The sequence below is a fragment of the Acomys russatus genome, chromosome 20 (assembly GCF_903995435.1).
Source record: "Acomys russatus chromosome 20, mAcoRus1.1, whole genome shotgun sequence".
Classification (NCBI taxonomy): domain Eukaryota; kingdom Metazoa; phylum Chordata; class Mammalia; order Rodentia; family Muridae; genus Acomys; species Acomys russatus.
The window spans coordinates 33,921,266-33,945,797 of NC_067156.1; the positions used below are offsets into that span (position 1 = coordinate 33,921,266).

Here is a 24,532-nt window from a genome sequence, read left to right on the forward strand (position 1 = left end):
TTCAGGCAAGATCGAGCATGCTCAGGGTGGTAAAGCCACAGACTGTGACTAATTTTTAATAACACCTCTCAGTGCAGTTAGATGAAATCTGGACATCTATAGTGGAGTTGAGAGCTATCCAGGATGAAGACCTCTCAGCAAAACTGCACACCTGAAAAAACAAACAAACAAAAACAGCAAGACCATGAGAGTCCAAGATAAAAACGTAAGATTTAGTGCATAAATTACTGTCTCGTTGATTCTAGTCTACACATGGTCAGTTCATGGAAACAGCTGGTGGACATATAAGGCTGAGAATAAGATTCAGAAAAGGAAAAATGTAACAAATATCAGCTACAAGTGGCACAGAAGCTGTCTGTAGGGAGAGTAGAAGGCCCTCCTTTGCAGAAAGACACAAAGCATGGGTAAATGGAAGAACGAACCTCAGAGATGGGTATACACAGCCAACTCAAAGAGCTCTCTGTCTAAGCCTTTCCTCGGCAAGACTCATATGAGGTCCATTATAAAGCTGAGCTTCCTGCCATCCACCCACGTCAGTTCTCTTTCTCTAAGAACTCACTGCTATTGCCACCCCACCAGATGCAGACTCTGGGCTCTGTAACCCCCTTATCATGAAACCACCTCCTGCCATCCATGCCAGTGCTCCAGCATCATTGCAAGTCAGGGTGGACACTCTACAACCTGAGCATGCCCACTGCACTCCCCTGCCCAGTGCGTTCAGTGGCTCCCCGTTGCTACAGGAAAAAAATCCAAAGACTTTGGCAGTATAAACGACCTTCTCCAGACAGACCCTTGCTTGCTTCACATAAGCCCAAACACCCCCCTCCCAAGATCCCCATATTACAAAGATCATGAGACCCTCTGGAACCTCCAGGCATTTCTTGCAGCCACTGGAGGTTCTTTGCCATGTCATCTGCCAGGACTCTGTCTCTGGGATACCTGTCCATGAACTTGCCTGATTACCATCCTTTCCTGTTATCATGGGTAGAAAGGATCTTTCACTAGAGAACACCTACACTGTGCCCTGTAGCAGCCATCATATCCTACCAGAGTTGCACACAACCATGTACCTCCTTGTTATGAAGTAACCATTTGAAAGGAGACTCACTACCTGTCCTTGTATCAGCCAAATTTAACCCGTATAAAAATAATTTTATTCTCCTGGCTCAATTGTTATCCAGGAGGCTAACTGCCTCCTTCTGCTAACCTAGGCCTAGACCCTGGAAGCTTCTAGCCTTCATACAATCTAACCTAGGCCTAGCACGTTTTAGCCTCTGAGACTTACTGCTTAATAAGCTCACCTTTACTTGTTCTTTCTGATCTATGAGCTGGCTGGTTCAACTCAGTTGTTCTCGCTCAAACTCTTCTCCCAGCTGACTTATTTAATCTTGCTTCTCTCTTGGCCCAGAATTGCTCTGCTTGACCTCTGACTAACTCAGCCATCTGCTCTAAACTTCTGCCTTCTTCTAAATCTATTCAATGGAAAAAGGATAGCATCTTCAACAAATGGTGCTGGTCTAACTGGATGTCTATGTGTAAAAATGCAATTGGACCCATATTTGTCACCACGTACAAAACTCAAATCCAAGTGGATTAAAGACCTCAACATAAAACCAGAGACATTAAGTCAGTTAGAAGAAAAAGTGGGGAAGAGCCTGGAACATATTGGCACTGGAGACAACTTCCTGAACAGAACACCAACAGCCCAGGCCTTAAGGTCAACAATTAACAAATGGGACCTCATGAGGCTGAGAAGCTTCTGTAAGGCAGGAGACACTGTCAAGAGAACAAAGCGACAGCCTACAGACTGGGAAAAGATCTTCACCAACCCTACATCTGACAAAGGTCTAATATCCAAAATATAAAAAGAACTCAAGAATTTAAACACCACCAAACCAAATAACCCAATTGAGAAATGGGGCTTGGAACTAAACAGAGAATTCTCAACAGAGGAATATCAAATGGCTGAGAAACACTTAAAGAAATTCTCAACCTCCTTAATCATCAGGGAAATGCAAATCAAAACAACTCTGAGATTCCATCTTACACCCATCAGAATGGCTAAGATCAAAAACTCAAGCGACACCACATGCTGGCGAGGATGTGAGGAGAGAGGAACACTCCTTCATTGCTGGTGGGAATGCAAACTAGTACAGCCACTTTGGAAATCTATCTGGTGCTATCTCAGAAAAATGGGAATAGGGCTTCCTCAAGACCCAGCTATTCCACTCCTTGGAATATACCCAGAAGATGCTCCAGCACACAACAAGAAACTTTGCTCAACCATGTTCATAGCAGCCTTATTCATAGTAGCCAGAACACGGAAACAGCCTAAGTGTCCCTCAGTAGAAGAATGGATAAAGAAACTGCGGTACATTTACACTATGGAATACTACTCAGCTATTAAAAACAAGGAATTCCTGAAATTTGTGGACAAATGGATTGAACTAGAAATGATCATAATGAGTGAGTTAACCCAGAAGCAGAAAGAGTCAAATGGTATATACTCACTTATATCTGGACACTAGCCCAAGGGATATATCCCATGAAAGTCTTCACTTACCAGGAAAGTGGGTCAGAGAAGAGGACATCCTGTTGGGACTCTAGATAAGAGAAGCATGGAAGAATAGCAAAATAGAAGGATCCAGAGGGTTCTAGAAACCTACAAGAAGAACATTATGATGGGCAGATGTGGGCCCAGGGGACTTGCTCAAACTATGACACCAGCCAAGGACAATACATGAAGTAAACTTTGAACCCTTACCCAGATCTAGCCAATGGACAAGACATTCTCCACAGATGAGTGGAGAGTGGAGTCTGACATTCACATGAACTCTGGTGCCCCATATATGACCACTTCCCCTGGATGGGGAGGTCTAGTGGCACTCAGAGGAAGGATAGCAGGCTACCAAGAAGAGACTTGATACCCTATAAGCATATACAGGGGGAGGAGGTCCCCCTCAGTCACAGTCATAAGGGAGGGGAGTAAAGGGAAATGGGAGGGAGGGAGGAATGGGAGGATACAAGGCATGGGATAACAATTGAGATGTAATATGAATAAATCAATAAAATATATTTAAAATAAAATAATAAAACTTTTGGCTTCTTCTCATTTTCTGGCTCACTCTGTCTTCATGTGAGTTCTCTTTCTGCAGCCCATCTCTCTATTACTGTCCTGGTTTTTTAAAAATTGCCTCCTCCTTCCCCTCCTCCTTCTTATTTCTCTCTCTCTCTCTCCCTCTCTCTTTCTCTCTCTCTCTCCCCTCTTTCTCTCTCTCTCTCTCCTCCCCCCCCTCTCTTTCTCTCTCTCTGAAAAACTGCCTCTTAAGTAGCCTCCATTTCTACTCACTTCTCATGAGAGTTAGGCACATCCTATTCTGTCCAATCCTCTCTATTCTTTACCTTTTCTGCCACTCAATTAGATGTCACTTTCAAACATGGGTGCTTCCTTCTACCAAATAATTTAACCTTTGTTTGTGAATAAAGGCATTTATCACCACACCTGGATCTAAGCTTTTCTTTAACTGATACTTGCTCTATACCAGGCTTACCTTGAACTCAGATCTGTTTGCCTTTGTCTCCTGTATTAAAGGCATGTTTGTATTCCAGCCAGAACACAGAGACCTAGAAGATCTTTGAGTATGATCTCTTGCAAGTTGGTCATATAGACCTAGAAGATATTTGGATGTGACCTAGTGACAGAGCAGCCATGTTGCGAATTAACATTCTTCCACAAGCCAGTGTTTGGCATATAGCAGGGGCTTGATTTGTGGTTGCTTTCTTTAACACCTTAGTTGTCATTCAAATGCCTTCTGCTTTTAGCAATGAGACCTTTACTTGATGCTCTGTTCGGTAGTCTCTTGTGAATAGAGTTTGGGTGAAACCATCACAGAGAGAACTGTCACCTCTTAGTACTCTGATCAATATTGATTCTAAAACTTAAAAGACATATAAATCCCTAAAAGTACCTCTTGAAAGATCACAACCACATCAAAATAAATTTATCTAATGAGAATCATCTAACTGTACTAATGTTGTCTCTAACTTTAGGAAAATTACAATTCACTATATACAGGGACACTTAAGGGAGTTCTTTCAGATTGAGCAAAACAATAAATGGACTGATTAGGGGGTGTAATTTTTTTCCTTTTGGTTTTTGAGACACGGCTTCACATAGCCAAAGCTGGCCTCAAACTCCTTATATAGCTGAAGGCAGACTTGAACTTTTGCTCTTCCTACCTACACACCCCCACAAGTGCTAGATTAGAGGTATGTGCCGCCATTCACGGATCTGACCTGATACATCATGAAGAAAGCTATAAAAATCTTCAGAGAGATATAAAAATATGTACTATGTGAAAAAACAAAATTTGCAAAAGTATAAACTAACAATTCACCAAAGAACAGGAAAATGCAAGAAGACATTCTCTGTCAATAAGACAAAGTACTCTTAAACAATACCGTTTTTAATCCAGCAATGATTAAAGAGGTACGTTGTGCCTGGGTTTGGACAAGCATACAGAAGCAATCTCATACTGTCAGTAGCAGTGTAAATTTACATTGTACCTTTGTAGGGAAATTGAATTCTATTTTTAATAGTAAATATCATTTATTCCTCATTTCTAGGAATAAATAAATGTGTGAATATACACAGTACACATGCATAGCATATATTCACAACATAGAATAGCAAAGAAGTTTGGCATAATTGTACATTCATCATATGGTGCTAAATGACTTTTGGTCCATCTAGGCAATATCACTATATTAAATGTTTCCATTCAAAAGAATGAAAGGAGAGTCCCCAACTCCTGCAAGCATTCCCTGGGAAATCTCCGGCCATTGCATACAGGGAAGCATGAAACTAACTACAGATATTCACCCCTTCATTCTTTCCTCCAAATCCAGTCCCCAGTCTCATCCCCAGCTCTCTAGCAATTCACCTCTTATGGCCTCCACTCACTCTCTTTCCCTTTCCCTGTGGAACTAAGCAGATCTTGAATGAACACCCTGCTTTCCTTCCTTCTCTGGACCCATTCACCACCACCTCCCACCTCTCCTAGCCCATCCTCATTTCTAAGTGTCATCTTCCAATACTTAGAAATACTTTTTATCCAGAACTCTTGGTGGCAACACCTAGGAGAATCATAGAAGAATTCCCTACCAAGCAACAAACAGCTATCACATCTTCCTAAGAACCAGAGAGGGCAATAGAAACCAAGGGGTGGTGGGGAAATCCACCCAACAAAGACAAGACCAGATATCAGCACCTAGAATTACAATCTCCTAAAACTCCTAAATCAAAACACCAGTGTAAAAACACAGTATAAGTCGGGACAATATGTCTCCCCTAGAGCCCAGCAATCCTACCACAGTAGGCCATAAGAATTGCGACATATAGTAGGTGGCAGAGAAGAAAGAAGCTATGTCCACACTCAGTGTTCTGACCTGTGAACATCTGAATGATTAGTAGCCTAATACTTCCTGAAAAAAAAAAATAATAAAGAGCCTGAGATGACCACCAATATGGTGCCACTCTAGCCTGGAAGAGCTTCTGGGGCAGGCAGTGAGCTGGAGAATAGAAAAACCCTGCCTGGCACTACAGGCCTCAGCAGGAGTGACCCTGAGAGAGATGAGCCTCACATGGGGCCACTTGGGCTGCCCTGGAGAGGAATGAGCCTGAGGTGTGGGTCAGACCATGCCTGAGATGACCCCAACTCAGAGCTTTAATGTCCAAGAAGGGCATTACACTCCTGAGACAATGCCAGAAACTCAGAGACACCAGGCACCACTAAGAGGAACAAGTAAGTGGTGGAGAAATGGAAGAGAAACAAAAACAGAAGGATGTGGGCACAATGAAGAGAGGCAGAACTGGAGACTCCAGGGTGGTGAGGAACAGCCTGATATGAGTAGCCAGAGATGCCACCTGGGACAACAGTGGGATCCTGCCTGTGCTGCCACCTGGGGCCATGTCTGGGGCCATGGCCCCTTAGCAGCAGCGATTGGTTACCACCAAAAGCCAGATGGACATCCCTGGTTTGGGCTACCACCTAGGGACATATTGATGTCTGAGGGCTGTGCAGAACTGCCCCACCCCTTGCCTGGACATTGCAGGAGATCTGGTCCTCGGGCCTGAGAACAGGAAAGTTGACCCTTCCCCTACCCAGCTGCAGCACTCAAGAGAGCAGCTCAGCACATTTTGGGAGTTGCGGGTGAGCCAGCCTGAGGATATGAGCATGGGAGGGCTGGCCTTGCCACTCTCTTCTGCAGAGGCACGGATGAGGAAGAAATATCCCCTCCCCCACCCCTTACCCCTCACCACCTTCTTACCCCTCACCACCTACGGCAGGTGAGAGACCTGGCCTTGGGGTCAAAAGAGTAGGAGGGCTGTTCCTGCCCCTCACCAGCTCAGGAGAGAGGGCCCTGCACCTCACCTGGGCAGCACAGTAGAGATGACCCTGGTAGTAGAGGCACAGGTGAGCTGGCCCAGAGGGTGTGAGAGAAGGAGAGTCAATAGACCAATCAGCTCAGCTACCTCTCAGGCCCAGATGCAGGGCTTTGAATTGGCCCACCCCAACATCTCTCCCATGGATGAACTGCTGGAGTGCATGAAGGGACTGGTCCTACAGATCCAAAAGTTCAGGCTTTCCATGACACAGAGCAATAACAGGATACCCGAGAGGACTCCCAGTGAAGCTCCAGTATCTATTGACTAGCAGAAGCCAGAGGCCTTGTAGCAGACCAACAAGTCATTGCAATGGTGATTTGTGAGTAAAGAAGTGTGGACAAACGGCTTATCATGGGACACACTGTGATACACTACAGCTTCCACGCAAGATTTTTTTTTTCTCTGTTGAGGGGGAAGTGGCAAGGGTGGAGGGTAGGTACAAGAGGAGGGGGCATGGAGTAGGATTAGGGTACGTGGTATGAAATTCACAAAGAACCAATTAAAAGTCTTCTTTAAATGCAACATTTAAAGCACAAGACAAAGGTCTTAAAATAGGCTTCATGGATATGATAGACGGCATTGAGGAGACAATGAATACACATGTTAAAGAAATCTATGAACATGCAAACAAACAGTGGAAGTAAATGAGTAAAATAGTTCAGGACCTGACAATAGAAATAGAATCAATAAAGAAAAACCAAACTGAGAAAAGTGTGGAAATGAAATATTTAGGAACTCTAACAGGAATCTCAGAGGCAAGCCAAACCAACAGAATGCAAGGTATAAAAGAGAAAATCTTAGGTATTAAATACGCAATAGAAGAAATTGATACCTTGGTCAAAGAAAATGTTAAATCAAAAAAAAATCATGCTACAAAACATCCAGAAAATCTAGGACACTATAAAAAGACCACATCTGAAATAGAAGGAGGAGAAGAAATCCAGCTCAAAGGTACAGAAAATATTTTTAACAAAAACTACAGAAGAAGAGGAGGCTGCATCTGGCTCCCACTCTCACAGTCATTGCAGTGCATTGAGCTCCATAGAGACAGTGCCGGGGCAAGCGCAAGCCCGACGGGCACCAGGCGACTACGAGCCTTGCGGACGAACATCAACTAAACACAGCCAAAGGGGATCCTAAGAATCCAAGAGGCAAAATGTCTTCATACACATTCTTCATGCAAACTTGCCGGGAGGAGCACAAGAAGAAACACCCGGATGCTTCTGTCACTTCTCAGAGTTCTCCAAGAAGTGCTTAGAGAGGTGGAAGATTGTGTCCGCTAAAGAAAAGGGGAAATTTGAAGACATGGCAAAGGCTGACAAGGCTTGTTATGAAAGAGAAATGAAAACCTACATCCCCACCCCACCCCAAAAGGAGACCAAAAAGAAGCTCAAGGACCCCAGTGCACCCAAGAGGCCTCCTTCGGCCTTCTTCTTGTTCTGTTCTGAGTACCATCCCAAAATCAAGGGAGAACACCCCGGCTTGTCTATTGGTGATGTTACACAAAACTAGGAGAGATGTGGAACAACAGCGCTACGGATGACAAGCAGCCCTGTGAGAAGAAGGCTGCCAAGGAGAAAGAGAAGTACGAAGAAACTGCTGCCTACAGAGCTAAAGGAAAAGCCTGATGCAGCGAGAAAGGGGCTGGTCAAGGCTGAACAGAGCAAGAAAAAGAAGGAAGAGGAAGATGAGGAGGAAGACTGGGATGACAAAGAGGAAGATGATGATGAGTAAGTTGGTTCTAGCGGTTTTTTTTTCCTTATCTATAAAGGATTTAACCGCCCTGTACACAACTCACTCCTTTTAAAGAAAAAGAAAATGAAATGTAAGGCTTTGTAAGATTTGCTTTTAAGCTGCACAGTGTCTTTATTCTATAGTTAACACACTACTGAATGTGTCTTTAGCTAGCCCTGTCCTGGTGTATTTTCAATGGCCATTGACCTTGCCTGGTACAGTCTATGGGTTGTATATTGCTATGGAAATTTAAAGCAGGTTCTTGTTGGTGCACAGCACAAATTAGTTATATATGGGGATGGTAGGGGTTTTTTCCTTTTTTTTTTTTTTTTTTTTTTTTTTTTTTTTTTTTTGGTTGTTGTTGTTGTGTTTTCTTTTCCTGTCTTGGTTTTTTTTCCCATCTTCAGTTGTCTGTGATACAGCTTATATGAAGATAATTGTTGTTCTGATAACTGAATACCACTCTGTAATTGAAAAAAAAATGTGGCTATTTTGTTGACATTCTGAATCCTTCTAAGTACAATTTTTTTTATTTAAAAAAAAACTACAGAAGAAAATTTTCCAAGACAAAAGTAGATACCTATCAAGGTACAAGAAGCATATAAAACACTGCACAGACTGGGGTGGAAAAGAAAGTCCCTTTGGCACATAGTAATCAAAACACTAAACACTCAGAACAAAGAAAAAAATGTTAAAAGCTGCAAAGAAAAATGCTAAGTAACATATAAAGTCAGACCTATACGAATAACACCTGAATCCTCAATGGAGACCTAAAAGCCTGAAGTAATGGAAGAGAGGTTCTACAGAGTGTAAAGAGACCACAAATGCCAGCCCAGATTACTATGCCCAGTACAAGACCCAGTTTGTCACAATAAAAACAGATGGAAAATTAGGACATTGCATAATAAAATCAAATTTAAGCAATATCTATCCACATTGACCAATAGGAAACTGGGAATAGCCAGGTGGTGGTGGTACACACCTTTAATCCCAGCACTGGGGAGGTGAAGGAAAGCAAATCTGAGTTCAAAGGCAGCGTGGTCTACATAGGGAGCTCCAGGACACAAGAGAAACCCAGTCGTCATCGTCATCGTCGTCATCATCATCACAACAACAACAGACAATTAATAATGAGATTCACCAGCACACCTGGAAGCTTTAGAACAGAAAGAATAGGCATGGAATAGAAAAGAAAAACCAAGTAAAATAGAACATGACAAAAAATAATAATTAAACGCAGGGCTGAAACCAATAAAATAGAAACAACAACAAAACTACAGAGAAACAATGAAACAAGGAGTTTGTTCTTTGAAAAAAAATCAATCAAATTGACAAGCCCTTATCTAAATTAACTAAAAAGTGGAGAGAGAATGTTTAAATTAACAAAACTAAAGATGAAAATAATCGCTTAATAACAGACACTGGAGGAATCTAGATAATCATAAAGACATTTTTAAAAACCAGATTGGAAAACCTAAAAGAAATGGATACTTCTCTTGATACATATCACTTATCAACATTAAATCAAGATCATAAAAGCAATTTAGACATACCTATAACCCCTAGTGAAATAAAAGAAGTGATTATGGGGCTGAGAAATGGTTCAGCAGTTAAGAGCACCGCTTGCTTTTCCAGAGGTCATCAGTTCGTTTCCCAGAACCACATGATGGTTTACAACCATCTACAATGTGATCTGATGCCCTCTTCTGGCATGCAGCTGCTCATGTAAATAAAGCACTCTTATACATTAATTAAATAAATAAATATTTTTTAAAAAGAGTTTATAAAAGAAGTAATTAAAAGTCTCCCAAGCAGATAATGCCCAAAGCCGAATGGTTTTAAGAAAGAATTCTACCAGACATTTTTTTAAAAAGTTAATGCCAATACTCCTCTAATTAATCCACAAAACAGAAACAAAAGGAGCATTGCCAAATTTGTTTTGCAATTCTAACCTTATCTTGATGCCCAAACCACATAAAGACTCAACAAAGAAAGAACTACAGACCAATTTCCTTTATGAACATAGATGCAATAACTCTCAATGAAATATTCCATCCAAATCAAAGAACAATTAAAATGAATATCCACCATGATCAAGTATATCTCATTTCACAGATACAGGAATTGATCTGTATATTCAATTAAACATATATAAATCAATAAACATAATACACCCACCACATAAACAAATTAAAAGACAAAAATCACATGAGCATCTTATTAGATGAAGAAAAGGCCTTTAACAAAATCTAATACTCTTTCATCATAAAATGCCTGGAGATGTTAGCAATACAAGGGACATACCTCAACATGACAAAGACAATTTACAGAAAGCACATAGTCAACATCAACTTAAATGGAGAGAAACTCGGGACAATTCTACTAAAATCAGGAACAAGATAAGGCTGTCCATTATGTCCACTCCTATTCAATTAGTACTTGAAGTCTTAGCTAGAGCAATAAAGCAACTGAAAGAGATCAAGGGGATACAAATTGGAAAGGAACAAATCAAAGTATATTTATTTATGGATGATATGATGATATACATAAGTGAACCAAAAAATTCCACAGAGAACTCCTACAGATGGTAACATTTTCAGCAAAGTAGCTGGATACAAAAAAATCAGCTGTCCTCCTATATGCAAATGACAACTGGACAGAGAAAGAAACTAGGGAAACAAACCTTTCACAATTGGCACAAACAATATAAGATATCTTGGGGCATCTCACCAAGTAAGTGGAAGACCTATATGATAAAAACTTGAAGACACTGAAGAAGCTATCAGAAGATACAAAGACTTCCCCTGCTTATGGATCAATAGAATGAATAGAATAAAACTGAGCGTCCTACCAAAATCAGTCTACAGATTCAACTTAATCCTCATCAACATTCCAACACAATTTTTCACAGATATTGAAAGAGCAATTTTCAGCTCCATATGAAAATACAAAATACCCAGGGTAGCTAAAAACAATCCTGGATAATAAATACAGTGGGAGATATCACTATCCCCAATTTCAAGTTGTACAACAGAGCTATAGTAGTGGAAACATCATACCATCAGCACAAAAACAGACATGTGGATCAATGGAATAAAATTAAAGACTCGGGCATAAATCCACATACTTATGTACACCTGCTTTTTTAATAAAGAAACCAGAAATGCACACTGGAAAAAAGACAGTATCTTCAACACATGATGCTGGTCAAAGTGGACAGCTGCATTTAGGAGAATCGAAATAGATCCATACTAGCACTCTGCACAAAACTCAACTCCAAAATTGAATTTTGCTCAAAGACCTCAAAATAAAACCACAAAGAAGAGAATACCCTTGAACTCCTTGGCACAAGGAAAGACTTTTTGAACAGAGCACCATTAGCACAGGCACTAAGATCAACCATCAATAGTTTGGACCTCATAAAATTGAAAAGGTTCTGCAAGTCAAAGGATACCATCCTTTGGACAAAGAAGCAGCCTATAGAATATTTTTGAAAATGGGGTTTTACCAATTGCACATCTGATAGAGGGCTAATATCCAAAATACATAAAGGATTAAAATAAACTAGATATCAAGGCATCAAATAACCCAATTGAAAAATGTGGTAAGATTCTCAAAAGAGAAAACTCAAGTGGCTGAGAAGCAAAAGAAATATTCAACATCCTTAGTCATCAGTGAAATGCAAATCAAAACTACTTCAAGATCTCATCTTCCAGCCATCGGAATGGCTACAATCAAGAAAACGAATGACAACTCATGCTAGAGAGGATGTAAAACATGTGTTCATTGCTGATGGGAGTGCAAACTTGGACAACCACTATGAAAATCAGTGTAACGGTTCCTTAAGAAGATGGGAATCAATCTACCTCAAAATTCAACTATATCACTTGGGCATATACCCAAAGGATGCTTTATCCTGTAATAGAGACACTTACTCAACCATGTTATTGACACTCTATTCAATATAGCCAGAAATTGGAAACAACCTAGAAGTCTCTCAACAGGTAAATGCATAAAGAAAATGTGGTACATTTATACAATGTAATACAACAAAGTATTATTTAGCCATTAAAAAAAAATGAAGTCATGAAACTCGCAAGTAAATGAATATAATGGAACTAGAAAGAATTCATCTGAGCAAGGTAACCCAGACCCAGAAAGACAAATATGGGATGTATTCATTTATATGCAGATATTAGCTGTTAAGTCAATGATAATGAAAATACCATCCATAGAAACACAGAGGTTCGGTACAGAGGAGCAGACAGGGGAAGAGCAGATAGATCCTCTGGGAAAGAGAAGTAGAACAGACAGCTATCGATGGGTGTGGGGTGGGCTGGAACTGGAGGATCAGATGGGGAAGGTGAAGGAAGAAAGGGACAATGGAGGGAATGTGGAAAGAGACAGCTAAGTATAAGGGTCATTTTAGGGGTGGAATGGAAATCTAATATACATACATAACTGAAGATGAGCTAAATCAAATAGCCAAATAATGGGGGAGACAGAGCTCCAACTGGCCATCTCCTGTCACCAAATGAAGTTCCCAGTCCCAGGATTAGGTTACATCTAATTGAACTGCGGCCAAAGGGGTCCCATGAGAATCTCCAGGCTGTTGTCAAGACTCTAGGAAGCTCTCTCCCTAGCAAGGCCTCACTTCTGAAGACAACAGCAACACAACTCATGGAGCATAGAGAAATTGAGCTTGTGACTGCGTAGAGCCTTCACCCCTAGATGTTAGTGTCTGAGGGACTGAAAGATAATTCTGCACACTACCAAAGAATAAACGTAAACACCAACTCAGCCACAAACCCCTGGATCTAAAATCTGTCCTGCCTGCAAGATACCTAGTGCAATGGTGGCACAAAGCTTGTGCCAGTGTCCGACTTGACTTAAGGCCTACTCCACGAGATGGAATCCATACTTGACACAGTTTCAGTGACCAAGGACCTTGGGTAAACCCAAATACTATTGGTCTAAAACCTACTGGTCAAACAAACCAAAAACACACAGCAATAAAATGCTGCTAATGACATTCCGTTTTACTCATCAATCGGTGACTCGCTTGCCCATTGTTAGAGAGCCTTCCTCCTGCAGCAGATGGGAACAAACACAGAAACCCCAAAACTAGACATCATATAGAGAGTGAGAGACCTTGAACACTCTGCTTTAAGTGGAATGTTTCTATCAAGTTCCTTGCACTGGGTCTCAGGGAACCCTGTGTGAAAAGAGGCAGAAAGAGTGCCTTTGCAATATGTATTAGAGCTACCAGTTTCAAGTTTTTATGTGATTCCTGAGTGTGCAAAAGAGGAGGTTTCTATGTCTATGTTTCTTGTACCTTTCTTGGGCTCTTTTCCTTCTCTTTGTTTCATCCTATTCTAAAGTATTAGTTTTGTTTTAGCTTATAAACTTGATTTTGTTTGATTTTTATCCCTTGCAAGCCTATTTATTTTCTAATGAGAGACAGAAAGAGGAGGGTAGATTTGGATGGGAAGGGACACAGGGAGGAATATATTAGGAGAAAAAAAGCTATTTTCAATAAAAGGAAAAAAAAGAAAAAGAAAAAGAAAAGAATGGCTTGAGGGCTGTCAAGCTGGCCTGGAGGGTAAAGTGCTTTCTATGCAAGGCTCACAACTTGAATTCAAACCCCAGAACTCACATGAAAGGAGACAACAGACTCTTAAAAGCTGCCTCTGACCTTCACACAAAGCACACATGCATACATACTCCATAAAAAGTGTCTTAAAATAATGAAATAAATGTGTTCTGAGAGAGAAATATGCTTAATATGGTCCATATAAAAAATTATAGAGTAACTGTACAAAATAAGTTAACTAAAATAAGAATAAATGCTTATAAAACTATTAATTTCTTTAGTATTAGAGTACCATTTGTGATATAACTATTGTCTTGAAACCAATTTTTACATGGATGAACCTCAACAGAAAAATAATTACAATCATGGAGTCTTGACTTCAATATGAATGTTTCCCCGATATACTCAAAAACAATGCAGATTATTAAAATGTGGGGCTTAGGGGTATAGCTCAGTGGCTGAGCATATATGTAGTGAATAAGAAATCTGGATTCAATCCCCAGCTCCCAGAATATAAAATGAAATGGTCACCTCCCCACCACCTAAATTCATCTATCCCATTCACACTGATATTTCTCATCTTGAGTTTGAGAACTCATGTGACTATGGGTGGAGAAAAGTCAGTGTGGCAAGTCCTTCAGCACACCGGAAACACTGAGACCTCTGCTGTGGGGTGAGTGGGACACTGTGAGGAGGAACTCCTCCATCTCGGCTGTCTGGGGCATTTGAATTTGTATAATGACCACACAGTGCCTTTGTACTCAAGAATTAATACATATTTATTCCGAGGTCTCCCTGGCTTGGGTTATCTGTCAGAGAAACAAATAGACTAGCTAGACCTAAGAGGATGTGCAGGAGCTGCAAATGAGTCACCTTTGAAATGTGGTCCAGGCTGTGCTCTGACCACAGGCGATGGCTGTCGACTAAGTGTCAAGCAGGACCACTATGTGATCCTGAGTGACGGGTCTGCATGCATGGCCAGTTTGGTAATGAAGTCGCTGCTGCATTGCTATCCATGACAAGGCCACTGATTACTGTCCCAGCTTCACAAGTCTTGGGAGAAAATAAACTCCCATCACAAATGAGGAAAATCTGCTTCCAAAGGCATTTGCTGCTGCTCTGGAAGATCATAACTGTGAGTGCCCAGGCAGGCAGAGGCAGAGTCTTTGACAGTTTACACGTGAGAGAACAGCCCAGGAGAGCAAGAGGAATGGTAGGTATAGTGGCCTGAGTGTGTACAGCCTTACTGCACACTTTGATCCCTCCACAGAGACATCAAGAGCTGGCATCGTGCACGCATGCATACCCTTCACCCTCTCCACACAGAGGACAGGGCTCTATGCACTGTGTCTCTCACTAGAGAGGCCAAGTTAGACACCGTGGCAGTGGATGGAGGAGGGATGCTACCTGCTACCTCCAAGGAGTCTAATCCTGCAGAATTAAACCCCAACGTATTGTCATCATGTGAAAGCAACTTTTTTTTTTTTTTTTTTTTTTTTTGGTTTAGTTTTTGGTTTTCAGAGTCAGGCTGTCCTAGACTTGCTTTGTAGACCAGGCTGGCCTTGAACTTGCAGCAACTTGCCTGCCTCTGCCTCCCCACTGCTGGGATTAAAGGGGGTGTACCACCATGCCCAGCTGCAATATTTTTAAAAAAGAGTTTTAAGTGTGTGTGTGTGTGTGTGTGTGAGAGAGAGAGAGAGAGAGAGAGAGAGAGAGAGAGAGAGAGAGAGAGAGAGAGAGAGAGAGAGTTTGTACACATGATTACAGTGTTTGTGGAAGGCAGAACAGGGAATTGGATCCTCTGAAAGGCAACGTATGAGATCCTGGGTTGCATCCCAGCACTGCATAAATTAGGAATGGTGGCTTACACCCGTGATCCCAAAAACAGGGGAAGTGGAGACAGGTGTATAAAAAGTTCAAGGTCAGGGCTGGAAAGATGGCTCAGAGCTTAAGAGCCCTCTCTGTTCTTCCAAAAGTCCTGAGTTCAATTCCCAGCAACCACATGGTGGCTCACAACCATCTATAACAAGATCTGGTGCCCTCTTCTGGCCTGCAGGCACACGTGAGGGCAGAATACTGTACACATAATAAATAAACATACTCTTTTTAAAGTTCAAGGTTATGCATCCTCAACTACACAGTGCGTCTGAGACCAGCCTGGGCTAGGCCATGTGAGACCTTACAGACCAGCTCCACTATCCAGGACTTGTATCAGGTGCCAGCTTCAGGGCATCTCTACCACTGTGCCATTGCTTTTTTGGACAAGAAGGTAAATCCTAAGAGGATCGTCATATTTGTCTGAATTTTACAAAAATGGTGTCTGACTCTAAAAACCCTAAAACCCAGATTTTTAGGCTGAACACCTATGGGGATAGGCATGGGCAATATGTGTCTCAATAACTTATCATAGTGATCCAAAACAGAGTGAGGCAGTGGTCTCTGTTCCCCTTCCAATGGCCTTTGTGGCTCCCCCACGCACATCCTGCCTGTTGCCATGGAGCTGGTATGGATCAGTGGCCATGGGACTACTGGGTGGAGTCACTTTGCTTTAAGAGCTGAGACCCGGGGCTCTTTCCTACATGTCTAGTCCAAAACATCAGCACACGCTTAGCGTCAGCACCCACTCTGCTTGTTCTCACACCTCTTCTGGGGAAAGGTCTTGGCACATTGGACTAAGGTCCAAAAGGGACTGCACACCAGCAGTATGATTACATGATCCCATTTTATAAGAATCACCTAATTAACGTACCTTTTCAAAAGGATGCAGCACTTTACACAGGCTTGTGTTAGAAGTAGCTTTCTGGGTTGTTCTGCTTCCTCACTTTGCCCCAGCTTTGAAGATGCCCTACACAACTCTTCAGTCTTCTATAAGTATGGATGCATTTGGATCCCTTCATATAGTTCTAATCTATTTCTTCTCACATGCAAGTGGTGGATGTGAGGTTGTGAGCACCTAGCAGGAACACAAAACGACATGGGACAACTCTGGCAGAGCTTTCCCCTTCAGAAGAGAGGCAACTATATAAGCCCAGGGATCATTTGGATAAGCTATATTGAAAATCAGTCTCCACAGTGTCAATGATGAAAAGTAAAAAAATTTTATACACACTTCACCCTTTGCAATAACTTTTAAAAATCAGCATTTCTCTTCTATATGGAAAAAAAAGGTTTACCCTTTACCCTTACAGTATTTACTATAAGTCCTAGACAGACATGTGTCCTCCTTGGCTACTTGGGTTAGTCATAGCAGCCATGATGCTCATGACCACAGAGTCAAAGGCAGCTCTTTAAAGCCACTGGACTTTGACAAGCCACTGTTACAATGTGCCCGGTGATGCCACAGCAAGGACAGGCCAGTCACAGGAGTGTGTTCCATATGCCTGCAGGCACTCCTCTCACCCGGGGCCCTTTGTCTCTCACAGAGAGGACGGAGGCTCTGAAGCAGAAGACGTGACTGGCAGGGTTCCCAGCAACGGGCTGTTGCCCCGAGGCTCCTGATGCTCCACTGCTTTAGCTGAACAATTTTACAGAATGGTTCTGTCAGGACAGTTCCTGCCATCTGAGGTTATGTAATAGCAAGCTCCCAAACAAACAGTCATTTGAATTTTATATAAAATCATCAAGTCCCAATTGTGGGTCTGAGAGAAGGAAGGCAGCGGCAGGGTCTGAAATGCCTGTCTTTGGTAGCTGGCAGCTCATTATTTTGAGACAAGGTGTCAGAGGTTTGCTCTCCTCCGCTCCCTTTCACTGACTTCATACACAAGCAAATACATGTGGCAGCTTGCATCAGAGCATGTGGATTCTTCTCTGCAAGAAGAAAACAGTTCAGAGGACATAGTCACCAGCTCTGAAGGACCCAGTCACATCAGAAGAAAGTCATCAGGCTGACAAAATCACTCGCCCGGAGTGACTTCAGATGGACAATAATTTTAGGGAAGAAAACACTCATGTTCCTATGGCTTTAGGTGTGAAAACAGAGGTATATGCCCCTGAAAGGCTACATCAGCTGATGTCTATGAAAGGCAGGGGTTTCATGGCTGCTCAGGGTGGGAAAAGGAGTAAAGAAGGTCTGCGAACCTCAGACAAGATGCCAATGGGTCTAGAACCACTGGTCACAGCCACATGTGCTCAGCCAGGATTTTCCATAAGTAATGGATGGCCCCGTTTCCCCTCTGTACCTTACACCATCAGTTAGATGGCCTCTTCCACAGTTCATGATTGTCCCTATTTTTAGCCACTTCCTAGGCTCTGGAACAGATAGCAAAGAAGATCTGTGAGGAACTATATTGCATGTAGAGTGGAATTTGTCAGGGGGAACCTTTGAAGGCCCTCATTACCCACAAGACCAGGAAGTGCCAAATGTGTGGTGCAGTTACCACAATCAAACTAAGACAGCCATAGAGGGCAGTCACTGTTGGAGCAAAAACACAGCTCTCACCTCAAGTGAGATAATCCTGGAGCCAAACATGAGTGACCTTGGCCACAGAACACAGAGTTGGAAGACCCCAATCACTGTTTTTCAACATAGAAGTAGTTTCCTGGTGGTTTTATAGTGACAGAACAAAGATATCCATAAATCAAGGCACTTTAAAGTACATTGGTAGAAATACTAAACAGGCGGTTCAAAGAACATGGAAAACTTTTTTACCTATAGTCCCAGGTGCTATTCGATGATGCTTCACCTTCTGGTGGGTAAAAACTAAGGTTTTGCTAGGTTAATGCATTCCAAGAGGTTTTTATATGTTAGTCAGAGGGCCTTAGGTAGGTCTGACACAGAGGTAAGCAAGGGGTGACTATTTTGGAGGCTAAAGAGAGCCGAAGATATAATTAGCTGGGCTCTGGGCCTGCAGTGTTTCCACCTTTTCACATCACTGGAGTTTGAATCCGCCAATCAGCCTCTGTAGACACAGCTTCTTTCCAGGAATTCTCACCCACAACTCATGTCCAGATGTATTGTGTACAGAATATTAGACATAGCATTATTCTGACAGTGTTCCTTCTCAAGTATCTCATTTTTTAAAAAAGCCATCACTGTTAGTATGACTTCAGCTAAAACTGTCATCCATGACTTACAAAAATAAGCTTTTCAGAAACCCAGCTCCTGTTCCTGCGCTGCACTTGACTTTGCTCTTCATGCATGGCCTTCATCCACCAGCCAGTAGACGGACGACTACACCAGCCCAGGCTCAAGCCCAGAGGGAGCAAAGCACATAAGCAGAGAAATGTCACCTTTCCTGGTGTCTCTGACTTAGCAATAAAGGGTTTTCAGATGCCTTCCCTGCCACAGCACTCTCCCCTTACATCCTCCTAGCCACATGTGGCCAACAACCCCACTTTGAAAGTAGCCACTGAAAAGAGGGATGGGACTCATGCTATTTCCAAAGACTAACAAGAAGCCACAGACTGCTTCCGCAAACACGCGGACACGAGAAACCAAGATGGCTGCCTGAGCACATGTAGGCTCCGGAAGAAGGAATGGGTAAGAGGGAATGGAGGCACGACTCCTGTGTTGTAGCAGTGCCTGCCATGGATTCTCACCGGTCCTATGGATGGACAATAGAAACATGCTCTGAGTGGTCAAACCCTTATGTGAACCAAAGCCCCCTGCCCAGAGAACTCTTATAACTAAAGGTATCTAAATTTAGAATCCAATAGCAGTCAAGAGTTGGAGGACAGGGGAGAGGGGGTAGGGAGAGGATTCCATAAGCCTCTTCCTAATCCATGATTGGCTGTTGACAAGTCTAATCTTGTACAGGCCCCATGTGGGCAACCTTGATTGCTGAGATCATATTTCCAGTGGCTGAATTATGCCCTGAAAATGGCATCTCATGGTCCTTTTCTCTGTCGTCTGTCTCTTAGATTCTTTCTGCTTGCTCTTCCCCAGTATTGTCTATACCTAGAAGGGGATGCTATCCATGTCCTTTATAGAGCCAAACCCTCAGCCATCCCTTAATCTCAGCACCTTCAGCAGCCATGAGCCTCTGCATTCACCACAATTGACTGCAAAGAAAAAGTTCTCTGGCTAAAGGTAGAAGCGATGTTTGTCTATAGGCATAAACACACATATTTAGAAGGCAGTTAGGCACCATGTCAACTTAGATGAACGACACTAGTAATATTGCCCCTGGGGCCTAAGACCTCATCAGCCATGTTTTTGTTTTGTTTTGTTTTGTTTTGTTTTGTTTTTTGTCTAGATTTACAGTGTTAGGCATTTAATCTGCTCTGATGGAGCAGGCCTCAAATCTCATCAAACTGGTTAGTCCCATACTGGTATTACTATTGCACCAGTAGACCATAATGGACAAAATCACAACTTACTTAGCTGGCTGACATTGTCTTTTGTAAGGTTCACAGTTAAATAAGACAATTGATGCTTTGTCCACTCCAAAAGACTGCATAGCGCTTGTGGTATATGAAAGCTGTCCAGGAGGGGGATGCTCCCAGCTCAGTTGCAGTTCTGTTTCTCTATATCTTACAGCCAAAGGATGTGATGTCTTCAGCAATGGGTCTTACTAACATGCTATCTGCATTCCTAATGGCGGGCCTACTGAGTTTCAATGGACAACTCCAAACCCATTGGTCACACAAACTGGTTAAGAAGCACAAAATAAAACATAAAGACATGAATGTAGGAAAGGGATGTGTAGGAAGGAGGGAAGGAATGATAGGGGTGGGGATAAAAAGGGTGGGGTATAAGAGTAAATAGAGTGCACTGTATGGATGTATAAAATTGTCACACATACACACACACACACACACACACACACACACACACAAACTAAAGAAGTTATTGACAACCAGAGTTTCCCAGTAATAGCTCAGCCTCCAACATAAGACAAAGAGCTCCCTACCACTGATGGGTTTCACCTCTGCTGCCAAAGAAGTCTTCCCTAAGGCCTTTGGCATTTTTATTTTTTTTAATTGAGTCAAGCCATTTCAATAAAATGTATTGTTAATGACATCAGCCATACTGTTAGTAACTCATACTTGGGGAACACCTCCCTGCACAGTGTGCATTTATCTAAAGTTCCCAAAAGAAAGAAAAATCCTACAAACACTTAGAATTTGGAGGCTCCTGTTCAGTAATGAAGTTGGTGTATAGGCTTAACTCCAGTGAATGAGTACAGCCCAAAAGAGTGACTCAGGCCAAACCAGTTCCGCTCAAAGCCAGTGCCAACTGCTGACCTCGCCCTGCTCACTATTCTCCTTAGTCCTAGGACAAAGGCTGCGACAGTCAAAGTATCTTTCCTCTCAGTACCCACCTGCCTATAAGCAGATGACAAGCTTTTGGAGTTTGGCCTCCAACTCGATGGCCATACAAGCCTGAGTGAGCTTGATCTCGTCTGAATTTAGCCTCCATCATGCCCTCATATTCATTGTTCCCCTCCACTCTCACTGTCTCCCACATGAGGGCATGGATTACCTACCCCTTAGCCCACTGCGACAATTTCCTTAACTTGTTTCTTTGGCCCAAATGCAGGCTGAACACTGCAGAAGCCATGAATTTCCCAAAGCACAGCTCCGGTGACATTGCTCGTCTTCTCGAAAAGCTCCACCAGAGAAACACAGCTAAGAATAGCAGAGGCGACAGAAATGATTACCCTACCCCACCCCCCCCCCCCCCCCCCCCACCCTTGTGTGCACCTCTATTCTCACCCTTGCCTTCACTATGCTCAGTATGGTTACAGAAGTGCTATGGACCAGCATCACTATGGGTCTGCCACACTTCCGTTTTCCAAACAGGAGTATAAAATGCTCCCACAACTACATATGGGAAAAGGAAATTAATATCTCCTCCTTTTAGTTGATAGGTACAAGAAGATTCTATTTGAACTAATAGAACTTATTGTAAATATTCTGGAGATCCTGGACCTTCGGATGGATATAGTGACTGGATTGATCTTCAGATTGTCTCTTTTAAAGTAACTGTAAAGAGATTATTATAAGAGCAGATAGAGCAGACACAATTTCACATGTCAGCCAAATCTCATCTCCTTTCCCTTGACCATGTAGGAAGATCACACTTGTCAACATGCTTGAGAACAGCTGGGACATCATGACTAGGTGTTAATAAGACATTTGCAGTAAATTAAGCATCTCCAACTCTCAATGAATAAAGAAAATGTGGTACATTTACACAATGGAATACTACTCAGCTAATAAAAATAAGGGCATCATGAAATTTGCAGGCAAATGGATGGAATTAGAAAATAGAATGCTGGGTGAGGTAACCCACACCCAGAAAGACAAGGATGGTATGTAATCACGTATAAATGCATATCAGCCATAATGTACAGGATAGCCATCCTACAATTTACAGACCTAAAGATGCTAAGTAACAAGGAAGGCCCAATGGAGGATGCTTGAATCTCACTCAGAAAGGGACATAAATACACATCTAAAGTAGATGAAGGGAGGGAACTTGGTGGGTGATGGAGTGGAAAGGAGAACAGAAGGTAGAGATCAGGGGAGAGGACTGGGAGAGAGAAGAGAAATCAGTGGTGAGGCATCTCTAGGATGGAGCAGGTTCCTGGGAGTCTATAGAGGCAAGGAAAGAAGAAGAAGGAAGGGGGGGGGGGAATGAGGCAATGCAAATTTGCTCTGAGGGACTCAAAGTTCCTCTTAAAATTAAAAGCTCATGTCCACATAACCAGCATATTTTACCTTAATGACCAAAAGTTGCTATTCTTAGTCAATAAGGAATTCCACCAAGTATGAAAAGAGAAAGAAAAACCATTTTTTTTTTCTCCTTAGTGTCTGAGAAGTTGGTATCTGGTGACAATTTAAAAGGCAGGTCAAGCTGCTATTTTTGAGCTATACAAATTTTGAAAGTCCAAGGTTACAACTCAACATTAAAAGACTCATCCATATACTGGGTTGTCTTTGGTTTTGGTTCAAAGTTTGAAGTAATAAACTGCTGTTGTTTTGCAGTGATGAAGATTAAACTCAGGGTCGCTGAGTTGTAAAATATCCAATCTAATCATGAAAGGTAGAAAATCTTATTAACCTAAAAGATGGATGCAACTTGAATCATAGCATCAATTTGTTCTCACGGAAAGAACATCATTAAACACTTTCGGATAGACCCTGAAAGTGACGGAAGAGCTATCTTCCCTAGCTGAGATTTAAAATAAATTGGGCTAAAGCCCAGTGCATAGCTGTAATTTATGACAATATAACCCCCCCCACCTTTGCTCACATACAGCCCTGCAAAGATGTGAATAAGGTTGTTGGTGTTGCCACTGGGAATCTTAGACCCATGGAGTCTCAGAATTATACCATTATACCACTGTTACCAACCAGTGAGGCATTTCAGACTTTCTTTCTTCTTTTTTTAAAATTTATTATAATTAAGATTATATATCAGTTGTTATCTCCTCACTTGTATCTTCCCATTCTCACCCTCCCTCCCTCTTCTGTTCTATTCCCCTCCCCTAGACCTCTAACAGAGGGAGACCTCCTCCCCTACCACATGACCACAGCCTATCAGATCTCTTCCAGATAGCCTGCTTCTCCTTCCTCTGCATGTCTGCTGGGCCTCCCCACCAAGGGGAAGTGATCAAATTGGGGGCACCAGAGTTCAAGTCAGAGGCAGGCCCCACTCCCCACACACAGCTGTGGAGAATGAGCTGTCCATTGGCTACATCTGAACAGGGGTCTAGGTTCTCTGCATGCATTGTCCTTGGTTGGTGCATCAGTTTGTGCAGGTGCCCTGGGTCCAGATTCACCAGCCCTGATGGTCCCCTAAACCCTCTGTGTCCTTCCATGCCCCACTCTTCCATACCACTCTCAGCTCTCTGTCCAGGGTCTAGCAGCAAGTCTCAGCATCTGTCCCAGTCCCCCACTGGGTGGAGTCTCTAAGAGGACATCTATGTTGGGCTAATATCCACTTATAAGTAAATATATACCATGTGTGTCTTTCTGGGTCTGGGTTACCTCACTTAGGATGATCTTATCTAGTTCCATCGATTTGCCTGCAAATTTCAATTTTTTCCTTGTTTTTAAAAGCTGAGTAGCATTTCATTGTGCAATTGTGTAAATGTACCAGAGTTTCTTTATCTGTTTTTCAGTTGAGGGACATTTATGTTCTTTCCAGAATCTGGCTATTACGAATAGTTGAGCAAATGTCCTTGTTGTATGGTAGAACATTTCAGACTTTCAAGTGGACAGACTTCACCCAGACAAAGACTGATCAAAACAATTACCTTGGGAAACAATAAAGAAGCAGGAAACACACACACACATACACACATGCTAGAAGGTAGAAATGAGGAGGGGTTTCCCATGGATCATCAAGCAAGCCATTACCAATATCCTTCCAGGTAAACAAGGAAAGGAAGCAATGAAGCACTAAGGAAGGCCGCGTGGAATCAGCTGGGTCCTAGTCTAACCTGAGTTTACCACGCTGTGAAAAGTTACCACTTGAGGCTGCTGAACTACGGACTCTGTGAGTAGGAAGACCATGAATGCTGCAGGTCCCTGTCTAATGCAAGATGTTTCTTCAAGTTGCCTGAAACGCTGAAATGTTTTCCTCTGGAGCCAGGAAGTGGCCATGGCAGCATGGTGACATTTCATAGGAGCCAGCGTAAGATTGATGAAACCAGCCTAGTGTTCTACCCACCCACCCCCCTCGCTGCCTTGTTTTGGTGGTTAGGGGAGCATAAAACTAAGATAACAAGGCAGTAAATATGATGGAGTCCATTTCCAGTGAGCCTCTTAGCACTACAATGGACCTGAACATTTCAAAGTCTGGAAAG

General features: G+C 42.4%; 2 pseudogenes; both read left to right on the plus strand.

Annotated features, from left to right (window-relative positions):
• Window positions 1-5,344: 5,344 nt before the first annotated feature.
• Window positions 5,345-5,482, plus strand: LOC127204826 (uncharacterized; annotated as a pseudogene).
• A 216-nt stretch (window positions 5,483-5,698) lies between these two features.
• LOC127204249 (high mobility group protein B1-like) lies at window positions 5,699-8,182 on the plus strand (annotated as a pseudogene).
• Window positions 8,183-24,532: the final 16,350 nt, after the last annotated feature.